General features: G+C 41.6%; 1 non-coding gene across 1 annotated transcript; it reads left to right on the top strand.

The window, feature by feature from the left end:
* The first annotated feature begins 5182 nt into the window (after window positions 1-5182).
* On the top strand, window positions 5183-5288 carry TRNAL-CAA (transfer RNA leucine (anticodon CAA)). Its single transcript has 2 exons — window positions 5183-5220; window positions 5244-5288. It is a non-coding gene; the product is annotated as a tRNA-Leu (tRNA).
* The last annotated feature ends 7267 nt before the right edge of the window (window positions 5289-12555 follow it).

Raw genomic sequence — 12555 nt, 5'->3', positions numbered from 1 at the left:
CAATTAAGTGAGAAGATGAGAGAATGCATGTAACAGCCTAACACTTAAAGGCACTATGAAATTAAGAGCAAATAACTGTCAGATGGTAAATGAGAGCCATTTGTTAATGCCTTTAGTTACCTGAGATGCAGACCAAAGAGTATATGTGGAAATCACATATCTCCTCCCAGCAAAATAAAAAACAAAACTCAAAAGGTTCTTAGCATACCAATGGTGGTTGAGTTGCTTCTTCACAAATGAAAGACATTCTTTTATTCAAATAGACAATTCAACCAGTGTTGGGTGCCCCAGCTGAACTTGCTCCTGAAGAGAATACAAGAGAGCATGGCTTCTATCCTTTGAAAAGTTAATTAGGAGAGGGGGAAAATAACGTGAAAAAATGTAGAGTACAACTAAAGACGATCTGGGGAGAAGTGAAACTTGTGCTCCAGGAGACCTCATTGCAGACCACAGTAATGTAAGAGGAAGCCTAAATGCCTGGGCTATGTTTCTTAGTGCCCTTTTTCTTGAGACTAAGAGACTTGCCCACTAGCTCCGTCCTGCACTAAATTTTGACTTAATGATATAAGCACATTACTAAATCCTGCACTTTGTTGAACCCAGAAATTCCTCCTATATGAAGTCTGTGAGAGTAATAATAAATCCCAACCAAACCAGCGTTAGAGAAAGGGTCTCACTTTGTCACCAAGGCTGGAATGCAGTGGCAAGATTATTACTCACTGCAGGCTCGAACTCCTGGGCTCAAGGGATTCTTCCTCCTCAACCTCCCAAAGTGTTGGGATTACAGGCATGGGCCACCATGCCAGGCCAAACAGTACTTCCATTTGACAATATTGCCCCATTACATTTCCTTTTTCCCTGTTGGAGAAAAGGTACATTTCTTAGATCTGGCTTATCTGTTGAATTAATTTTGCATTTGAAGTTTGAAATGTAAGCAGGACATTTGAAGGTAACCTTTAGAGATACACACATCTCTACCAGATTCTTTGTTTAGAGGATGTGAAGAACTTGGATTTGTATGGGATGTGATCGCCAAACCCATTTTAGGGTTCTGATGCACAAAAAGAATGTAATAGAAAAAAGTGAGAAATACTAATTTAGAAAGATTTGAACCTACATATTTCTTTAAAAACTGGGAAGAAATATGCCAAAATATTAGCATAGATGCTTTTGATGAGACTTGGTGATTTTTTTTTTTTCTGTATTGAATGAACTCTTCACTATGGAAACCTGTAACCATATACAAAAATGAAGAAAATACACAGCGAACCCTCCTATATCATCTCCCAACTTCAACTACCAATTTATGGTCAGTCTCATTTGAATACAGCATCATCTCAATTTCCACCCCAATCTCTGTTACTCTTACGTAATCCTGGACATACCAGAAAACCAAGTTATATGAACCTCACACAAAACAGTCAAGGGACTCATTTCAAGGTTGGAAATTAAATCCTGTTTTTTTGTTTTGTTTGTTTCATTTTCATAGACCACCATTGTTAGCTTCTTTCCTTTTTAGTCCCCCTGCTTCCCTCTTTAAATAATTTGTCAGGCCTTTTAAAATTCTTCTTACAGATGTTTTCATAAAAATGTAGAATGGCCTGTGGGGAGTCTTATTGTGCAATAAATATTATTAGTAAATAGTTAAAATATTGACATATTTAATTATATTTTACCTTATTCCAAAAAGGACTTAAAGCCATTTAAAACATAAAATCATGTCTGGGCTCGGTGGCTCACACCAGCACTTTGGAAGGCTGAGGCGGGCGGATCACCTGAGGTCAGGAGTTCAAGATCAGCCTGGCCAACACGGTGAAACCCCATCTCTACTAAAAATACAAAAATTAGCCAGGTGTGGTGGTGCATTTCTGTAATCCTAGCTACTCGGGAGGCTGAGACGGGAGAATTGCTGGAACCCAGGAGGCGGAGGTTGCAGTGAGCCAAGATTGCACCACTGCACTCCAGCCTGGGCAGCAGAGCAAGACTCCATCTCAAAAAAAACCAAAACAAACCCATAAAATCAAGACATCAGGAGTTTAACATGCCGTAAAGGAAGAAAGAAAAAAATATGGCACAGCCGGGCGCGGTGGCTCACGCCTGTAATCCCAGCACCTTGGGAGGCCCAGGCACGCAGATTACGAGGTCAGGAGTTCAAGACCAGCCTGGCCAACATAGTGAAAAACCCCATTTCTACTAAAAATACAAAAATTAGCTGGGCATGGTGGCACGAGCCTGTAGTCCCAGCTACTTGGGAGGCTGAGGCAGGAAAATTGCTTGAACCTGGGAGGCAGAGGTTGAAGCAAGCCGAGATCGCGCCACTGCACACCAACCCGGGTCTCATTAAAAAAAAAGATGGCACAAAAAATGACCAGGATTAGAAGTGAATCTATAGTATGAAAACTACGAGGACACTAAATGTGGGCCACAGTTGGGTTTTAAAAATTGACATGGGAACATTGTTAATTGTATAGCTTCTAGTTTCTGTAAGATGGAAGTAACTAAATGTTTAAGGGACATAATGGGATTCTTGTTAATAAGAGAGAGGAATTTCTGCTTGGGTTCTTGGTAAATAGAAACTGTATCCCAAGAGTTTACTTTTCATAAAATAAGTCTTACAAATCAATAAGGAAAGATGGACACCTCATAAAAATTTGGTAAGCAATTTACTGAGGAAGGAGCATAAAAATCCTTTAAACATGAATATTGGACCTCACTAATAATCAAATCAAAAAAAAAAAGGGGGGGGCTATATCATTTGTTACCTATTAAAATGTGCCAGGAGCGGTGGGTCACGCCTGTAATCCCAGCACTTTGGGAGGCCGAGGCGGGCACATCATTTGAGGTCAGGAGTTTGAGACCAGCCTGACCAACATGGTGAAACCCTGTTTCTACTAAAAATACAAAAAAAATTAGCTGAGTGTGATGGCTCATGCGTGTAGTTCCAGCTACTCGGGAGGCTGAGACGAGAATCAGTTGAACCTGGGAGATAGGTTGCTGTGAGCTAAGATCACGCCACTGCACTCCAGCCTGGGCAACAGAGCAAAACTCCAAAACAAACAAACAAACAAAAACTGGATAAACATTGATGTAGGCCGGGCGCGGTGGCTCACGCCTGTAATCCCAGCACTTTGGGAGGCTGAGGCGGGCGGATCAAGAGGTCAGGAGTTCGAGACCAGCCTGACCAACATAATGAAACCCCGTCTCTACTAAAAATACAAAAATTAGCCGGGCGTCGTGACGGGCGCCTACAGTCCCAGCTACTCGGGAGGCTGAGGCAAGAGAATGGTGTGAACCCGGGAGGTGGAAGTTGCAGTGAGCCAAGTCGTGCTACTGCACTCCACCCTGAGTGACAGAGCGAGACTCCGTCTCAAAAAAAAAAAAAAAAAAAAAAAAAATTGATGTAATGGTTTCACTTTTAGAAATTTATGGAAATAATCATGGATGTTTGAAAATATTTATGTAAGGATAGTTTTTACAGCATTGCTGATGAAAATAAAAAATTAGAAATAATCCAGTTTTCAAGAATACCACTTTGATATGGAATATGTGCAGGAATTAAGATTTATACAAAATATAGTACTTAGCAAGTATATATTCATAATATATTCATTTAGAAAGCAAGTTAGCAAATTATTTACTACACATGACCATTTTTGGAAAAAATGTATGCCATATGAAAGACTAAATATATAAAAATGTTAATAGTTACCTCTGACTAGTGAGATTATGGATGATTTTAATTTTTGACATGTTTGTATGTTCTACAATTTGTGTGTACTTTGCAATTAGAAAAAAATAATTATAGTTAGGGTAAGATTACAGTTGCCATGTTGGGAATCACTTCCTGGACAATTTCCTTCCAATCGAAAGAAAATATACAAATCTCATGTATTGGAGGGAGACTGGGGAACCAGTGTTCACTGTACTTCTCACTACTAATTTTCTCTCTATCAAAAATAGGATATGAAACCAAGGAAGTCTGTGGAAATTAAGATAGAGCCTACTGAAACTCAGTTATTTCTCCATGCAGAAAAGAGACCTAACTTTGCCTTACAAAAAGGAAAATAAATTTTTTTTATATTAACAAATACAAAAAGTAAGCTATTAGGACAAAATCTAATTAAAATATCCAACTTTATATTTCCTCTATCTGAACCTCACAGCCCCAAATACAAGAGTTAAGACGGTTGAGTTAAAATATATTTATTGAACCTCTACCGTGTTTGCCAGGCACTGTTACCTGGACGGCATTGGTCCACATATGTTATTTTAGCGGTGTCGCTGGCCTCTAGGGGCTCTTGTTCTAGTGGGAGGGATGATTTCTGTTTAGTTTCAGGGCTCCATTAAAATTTGTGACCTTGGGGCTTCCCGGCCTGGAGCTCAGATTGCTTGGCGAAGGCTGAGAAACAGAAAAGTGGGTCAGGCGATGTGGTGCACTCCCCTTAAAAACTGCCGCTGTGTTCCCCGACCTGGCAGTGGTCACTTGGAGCCCATTAATCGGGAACATCCGAGAGCGACAAGGAAGGCCGCGGGCGAGCGCGTCGCTCCCGGAGTTTCCCCGGACCTGGGATCGCCGATCCCTCGGCGCGGACACCAGCCTTGCCCATGTGGTGGTCCCTGTGGAGACCTTCCCAGCCGTTCCCGGCTACCACTTTTAGAGCCCAAGACAAACTTCGACGAGTGGCAAGGCAGTGACAAATGGAACCAAAATAGAGGGGCTAAAAGGGGACCTTCCTATAGAACCGGGGTCTTTTGTTAGGGTTTTGTTTTGTTCCTCACCATCTTCCAAACAATGAAGTCCTGGGGGAGGCTAACCACGATCAAGATTTCAGTAAACATCAGACACTGGAGAGCCGACCCAGCGACCGAAGAAGCAAAAGATCTTCTTTCCTTACTGAAATGTGGGCAGGCTGGGAGCAAAAAAAAAAAAAAAACAAAAACCGCAGACGTTTTTCGAGATGGCGATAACAGTTATAAGGCCCGTAAGAGACTTGATCCAGTTTTATGCAGAAACATTTTCTAGTCCTGCGAACCCTTTTGCTTTTTCAATCCACAAGTGGCTTTCTGCCCTTCTGTTACCAAGCAACCCTGACGCCATCGCGTTTCTGCGTGCGTGCACGACACAGAATCATTGCTCGTTGATCTCTATTTTAGTGCAAAAATCAGAGCTGTTATGCAGCGTGTCAGGATGGCCGAGTGGTCTAAGGCGCCAGACTCAAGCTAAGCTTCCTCCGCGGTGGGGATTCTGGTCTCCAATGGAGGCGTGGGTTCGAATCCCACTTCTGACACATACTTTTCTTTTTCCTCTCCTTACTTTAGAGATATCCTGATCTCAGCAGTAGGCATAAACAATTACCAACGTATATTTTTAAGAATCGGCTTTTAGGTACCGGGCGCGGTGGCTCACGCCTGTAATCCTAGCACTTTGGGAGGCCGAGACGGGTGGATCACAAGGTCAGGAGATCGAGACCATTCTGGCTAACACGGTGAAACCTCGTCTCTACTAAAAATACAAAAAAAATAGCTGGGCGTGGTGGCGGGCGCCTGTAGTCCCAGCTACTCGGGAATGAGGCAGGAGAATGGCGTGAACCCGGGAGGCGGAGGGTGCAGTGAGCCAAGATCGCGCCACTGCACTCCAGCCTGGGGACAGAGCGACACTCCGTCTCAAAAAAAAAAAAAAAAAAAAAAAATTTGGCTTTTAAATTTATCTCAAAGGTCTTGTCCAAACTAAAAACATTAAAAGCGGAAGCATCGCGATATTTTTACGAAGCCGCGAGATTTGGGCCAAAAAACGCCTAATTAAAGGCAGAGATTACTAGCGATTGGTCTCTGTGCTGCAATGCGAGATAATCCTGATGTCGCGGGATTCGGAACCCAGATAGCTTCCTGCCTCGCTGAGGGAATGGAGAGAAGGGGCTCTGGGCGGGTTCTTTTCCCGCTTCTCGACCAGGCTCACACTCTGTGTCTCAGATCCAAGCCCTCCCCTAGATATTTCCTGTAGCACTTTCCTACCAATCTCACAACCCTGTGGCTCGTGACAGTGCAGTCTCTTTAAAAGTCTTACACAGGTCCTCTGCTCTCCTATTTTCAAAACTCATGTAACCAGTTCTCAAAAATGTCTTTCGTAAATTATGCACATTCACACTCGTTTTGGCATCTGATCATTACCGTTTTGTCAGTCAAAATTGAGTACCATTTTAACCATTGAATGAAATATGAAAGCTGTACGTTCCTCTCGCAAATGTAATCACCGTGAAAAATTTATTGTATTTTTTACATTTCTTTTTTCTCTGCATTCGCATATATATATAACATTTTTTTTTTTTTTTTAACAGAAATATAGTCATGCTATGACATTTTTCACTTAATATATCTTGGGTTCTTTCCATGTGGAACACTTATTCTTTTCTTTTACAGAAGAAATATTGCTGGCCGGGTGCAGTGGCTCAGGCCTGTAATCCCAGCACTTTGGGAGGCCGAGGCTGGTGGATCACCTGAGCTCAGGAGTTCGAGACCAGCCTGGCCAACATGGTGAAACCCTATCCTCTACTAAAAATTAGTCGGGTGTGGTGGTGCACGCCTATAATCCCAGCTACTCGGGAGGCTGACGCAGGGGAATCGCTTGAACCCGGGAGGCGAAGGTTGCAGTGAGCCGACATCACGCCGCTGCACTCCAACTTAGAAAAGAAAAAGAAAAAGAAATATTGCAAATCATTGTATAGCATGGATATAACCACTTCTTTTTTTTAAACTCAACATTTAGAATGCTTTCAATTATCGTAATTTAATGAGTGATTACTATATGCCAGGAGATGCAGCCCAGAGGATATAGCAGTAAAAATATAAAATTAAAGATAAAAAAATTTGTTTTCTGCCCTTGCGGAGTTTTATATTCTAGTTAAATGACTTTGGCTCTGCCTCAGGAACACCAAATTCCAAGATTTCCTTAAAAAAAATTTTTTTCTTTCGTTTTCTTTTCAACTTATTTCCGCATTACAAGATTTCCTTATCTTTCAGGAGAAGAATGTAAATTCTAGATCTAAATGTCTAATACCAGCTATTGAAGACTTGTATCTGCATAACCATATATTTCTCTGTCATTATGATCACTCATAACTGTTTATTTGATGAAGAGATTTTAATTTCAATTTTAAAATTATTTTTATTTTTTTCAGCTCCTAGACAGATTAACACATTGATTATTGATTTTATCCTCATAAAATATGAGACTGGACAGAAGGAAAGAAAGCTGCTTTATCCGACAATAGAATTCTCAGGAGACATTCATCGTGGACAAAATCCAGTTGTTCCATTTGGGAAGCAACATTCTGAATTCAGATGGCTTGAACCAAATAGTTTTTTGTTTTTGAGTTGAGTTTCGCTCTTGTCACCCAGGCTGGAGTGCAATGGCATGATCTCAGCTCACTGCAACCTCCACCTCCTGGGTTCAAGCGATTCTCCCGCCTCAGCCTCCCGAGTAGCTGGGACTACAAGCATGCGCCACTGTGCTCGGCTAATTTTTGTGTATTTTTAGTAGAGAGAGGGTTTCACCATTTCACCTTAGGTGATCCGCCTGCCTCGGCCTCCCAAATTGCTGGGATTACAGACGTGAGCCACTGCGCCTGCCCCTGAACCAAATAGTTTTATGTACAGTACTTCCAAACTGTCCCAGATTCCTGCCATACTTAAATTAACTGTGGGAAGGTGAGCTATGAAATGGAATTTAAAAGCTTAGGGAAATGAAACTAATTGTCATAAGATTTCTATTGTTATTATTAAATATATAAAAGTTGGCTAGGCGCGGTGGCTCATGTCTGTAATCCCAGTACTTTGGGAAGCGAAGGTGAGTGGATCACCTGAGGTCAGGAGTTGGAGACCAGCCTGGCCAACATGGTGAAACCCTGTCTCTACTAAAAATACAAAAATTAGCTGGGCATGTTGGTGGGCGCCTGTAATCCCAGCTACTTGGGAGGCTGAGGCAGGAGAATCACTTGAGTCCGGGAGGCAGAGGTTGCAGTGAGCCGAGATTGTGCCATTGCACTCTAGCCTGGGTGACAAGAGAGAGACTCTGTCTCAAAATAAATAAATAAATAATATATGGCATAATATAACATGTTCATGTACAGCTGCTGCCCTAATGAGGATTTTTTCAGATGAGCAGGTAAGTGTACCTTTGATGACTCTAAAAAAAATGACAGTTCCTTTTGGAGAACCACGTGAGTTGGAAAAAGGAAGATTGTATGAGGAGGAGGAGATAGCAGCTGTTTCTCCTGTTAATTTCTAGAGGAAAAAAAAGCAAGGATGCTGCCATAAATGACTTTTCTGAGACTGTTATATTAGATTTTAAAAGGTTAATTTTAGGCTGGGTGTAGTGGCTTATGCCTGTAATCCCACCAATTCGGTAGGCCCATGTGGGAGGATTGTTGGCATCCAGGTGTTTGAGATCAGCCTGGGCAACGTGGTGAAACGCTGTCTCTACTAAAAATACAAAAATAAATAAATAAAAATTATTTGGGCATGGTTGCACATGCCTGTAATCCCAGCTATTCGGGAGGCTGAGTCATGAGAATCGCTTGAACCCGGGAGGCGGAGGTCGCAGTGAGCTGGGATCATCCTGCATTCCAACTTGGGCGATAGAGCATGACTCTGTCTCAAAAAAAAAAACAAAAACAAAAAACAAAAACAACAAACTCTTTAAGTCTAATGAGAAAAATTTTATATTTTCTCTGAAGCCTGCTACCTGGAGGTTTCATCTGCATGATAAAAGCTTGGTCTTCACAACCCTTTATCCCATTACTTTCTGTTGATAATAACCAATTGCCAGTTAGAAAATCTTTTAATCTGCCTATGACTTGGAAGCACCCCTACTTTCAGTTCTGCATTTCTAGACCAACCCAACGTATATCTTATATGTATTGATTGATGTCTCATGTCTCCTTAAAATGTATAAAGCCAAGTTGTAGCCAAAACATCTTGGGCACATGTTCTCAGGATTTCCTGAGGGCTGTGTCACAGGCCATTGTTCATTCACATTTGGCTCAGAATAAATCTCTTCAAATATTTTACAGAGTTTGACTCTTTCCATCGACAACATTAATGCCACCCAAAAGAGAAATGTGAGCCAAAGAAGGTAAAAACTCTTATTAACACTTACTCAGATTAATCATTCCTCTTCCTACAGGGAAAAAGCAAAGGATAGTTGGGAAAAAGTGCTGAAGTATCTTCTCGATAATTCCAAGAGGCATCTGTGAGTAAAATGGGAAAGATAAAGTTCCTCTTAAAGAGTAGTTTTGTAAAACTCTGTAACTATTTTTTAACAAAAATTAATTTTTTTTTTTTTTGAAACAGTTTCTCCCTCTGTCATCTAGACTGGAATGCAGTAATGTGATCATGGCTCACTGCAGCCTCCACCTCCGGGGCTCAAGCGATTCTCCCACCTCAGCTTTCCCATTAGCTGGGACATGCACCACCACTTCTGGCTAATGTTTACATTTTGTTATAGAGATGGGGTCTCCTGGCCTCAAGTGATCCGCCGGCCTTAACCTCCCAAAGTGCTGGAATTATGCGAGCCACCGTGCCCAACCCAATAAATTTTTAAAAACGTGTCAATATTCAGAGCAATGATCAATGGTATTCCACTGAACATAGTTCATTTGTATTTCTATGGATGAAAATCATTTGGACTATTCTCAATTTTCTATAATTTGAAGAGTTGTAAGATAACACAAAATCAATGAAAACTGCCCCTGCCAAGGTACTCAGGAATCTTTTTTCCCTATTTGAAAATTATTTATACTTTTTTCTGACAGAATTCACATAAGACATTGATGCGATTATTACCTTCAAAACTGAACACATCCTTCCACTATTCAGCTAATACAATTTCATAGAATTGTTTTTTGCTGTTGTTGTTGTTTCGAGACGGAGTTTTGCTCTTGTTGCCCAGGCTGGAGTGCAATGGCATGATCTCGGCTCACCGCAACCTCTGCCTCCCTGGTTCAAGCAATTCTCCTGCCTCAGCCTCCTGAGTAGCTGGGATTATAGGCATGTGCCACCACACCCGGCTAATTTTGTATTTTTAGTAGAGATGGGGGTTTCTCCATGTTGGTCAGGCTGGTCTCAAACTCCTGACCTCAGGTGATCCGCCCGCCTCAGCCTCCCAAAGTTCTGGGATTACAGGCGTGAGCCACCGGGCCCGGCCAGAATTGGGTTTTAGAGTTGAATTTTTTAAACAAAAATTATGAGAAGCTCTTGTTTTGGATTGACCTCCTGCACTATGCCCCATTACAACAGACCAAACCAAAATAGAGTCACTCATGCTAAATGCCATAAAATGAAACTGTCGCTTTAGGGAAACAGATCCCCCAAACAGACCAGGTTTTCCCGAAAAGAGGAGATTCCAGTCAACCTGAGTCAGATTAACAAAGAAGTCCCCTCTGTTTTAACTGATAAAAATTCTTTGCTTGGCCAAACTTTAGTCAGGCTCCTGAACCTTCTCCTAGACCCATCCGTGCACTGCCTTGTAAAATCCATTTAGCAAAGAACCCTGCTAAATCAGTTTAGCAAGAACCCATCATCCTTGATATCTGATCATCCTCATATCTGATGAGGTTACTCATCCTCCACCATTGCCCAGGTGATGTCTGATCACCCTGGCGGGTCTTCAGCAAGAAACCTGTTAGGTTGGTTTAGCCAGAATTCCGCTTATCCCTGATGTTTCCTCTTAGTAATTTTCCATCCACTGACTCCCACCCTGATCCCTGGCTATACATTTCCACTTGCCCATGCTATGTTTGGAGTAGAGCCTGTCAACAGAAAAAATTAAAGCAAATTGAGTTACAGATCTAACTGTCTTTTATTTATGATTCATGCATTAGGTCAGCCTCCATTCTACAAAATAGAATGAAAACTCCCACTGGACAATAGCAGAACAATGGATTTTGTAAGGTGGGAACAAGGAAACAGAACAATACAGGGGGAAAATGCTGGTTGGTTAACATCAGGTTACTTCAAGTTCCTTTTTTTGTAAGGGTTAAAGGAGAGGGGACTTTCTTGTTAACCTAATTCAGGTTGACTGGCATCTCCTGTTGTCAGGAAACATTCATCTATCTGCTTCCTTAAAGTTTGATTATGTGGCATTTAGCACGAGTGATTCTATTTTGGTTTGGTCTGGTGTACTGGGGCCTAGCACAGGAGTTCAGTCCAAAACAATGGCCTCTTATAATTTTCGTTTAACAAGCCTAATCTCTCTCCACACTGCAAGACCCCATTACAGCGGTCTCTATACCTATTGCAATGGCCCTGAACACAGTCTTCCCTACTGTACTTTAGCATCAAGTATCATTGAATAATTTTTTCTTTAACATAACAAGAAAAGCAACCTGACGTTCACGAATCAGCTATCCCCCACTATTGTTCTGCTTCCTTTCCCACCTTACAAAACCTACTATTCTGCTACTGCCCAGTAGGAACCTTGATTCTCTTTTGTATAATGGATTCATGCCTCATTCATGAATCTCAAATAAAAGCCAGTTAGATTTTTAACTGAATTTGTTGTCATTATATCTTCTGACAAATCTGTTAAAAAGTAGAGACTGTAGACATCAATCTCACTACATCTCAGCAAGCACCCTCCAACATGAACTAATTTTTTGGCCAATCAGTGTTCTTTTTTTGTTTGAAATAGTAATGGTCATTTATTGAGAAATTCTATGACATTTACATTGTTATATACAAGTGCTTTTATGTAAGTTTTTCAAGTGTTCTTGTAGCAGGACGAGCCGCAGACAAGAACCCCTCAGACGCTGAGTTGTAGAAGGAAAGGGCTTTATTCAGCAGGGAGCATCAGCGGACTCATGTCTCCAAAAACCGAGCTCCCCAGGTGAGCAATTCCTGTCCCTTTTAAGGGCTTACAACTCTAAGGGGGTCCGCGTGAGAGGGTCGTGATCGATGGAGCAAGCAGTGGGTACGTGACTGGGGGCTGCATGCACTGGTAATCAGAACGAAACAGAACAGGACAGGGATTTTCACGATGCTTTTCCATACAATGTCTGAAATCTATAGATAACACCAGCAGTTAGGTAAGGGGTTGATTTTTAACTACCAGGCCCAGGGCACGGTGCTGGGCTGTCTGCCTGTGGATTCCATTTCTGCCTTTTAGTTTTTACTTCTTTCTTTGGAGGCAGAAGTTGGGCATAAGACAATATGAGGGGTGGTCTCCTCCCTTATTCTTATTTTCATTAACTTCAAGGTAATGATGACAAGAAAGAAAAGGAGAGAAAAGAGGGTAAATGAATAGGGAGGTTTGAAGTGTTAGCCTCAAAATTAATGACGGTTGTAATGTTTTCTGTGAAACCTTTTTGTTTTTCCCTTTGCTTCCTCATTCTCCTCATTCTCTCTCCTCTTATAACCAGACACCTCAGTTTTAAAAATCACTCACTTTCTTTTTCTTCCTTTCTCCCCTCTCACCTCTCCATTCTTTCCCTCTCTAGACCCTACCCTTCGGCAATGCATGCTTATCTAATTATGCTCCAGTTTAAGAATCCCCAGAAGCTT

The sequence above is a fragment of the Pan paniscus genome, chromosome 5 (genome assembly GCF_029289425.2).
Source record: "Pan paniscus chromosome 5, NHGRI_mPanPan1-v2.0_pri, whole genome shotgun sequence".
Lineage (NCBI taxonomy): Eukaryota > Metazoa > Chordata > Mammalia > Primates > Hominidae > Pan > Pan paniscus.
The sequence above is the reverse complement of the archived record's forward strand: the minus strand, read 5'-3'. Positions and strand labels throughout refer to the sequence as shown.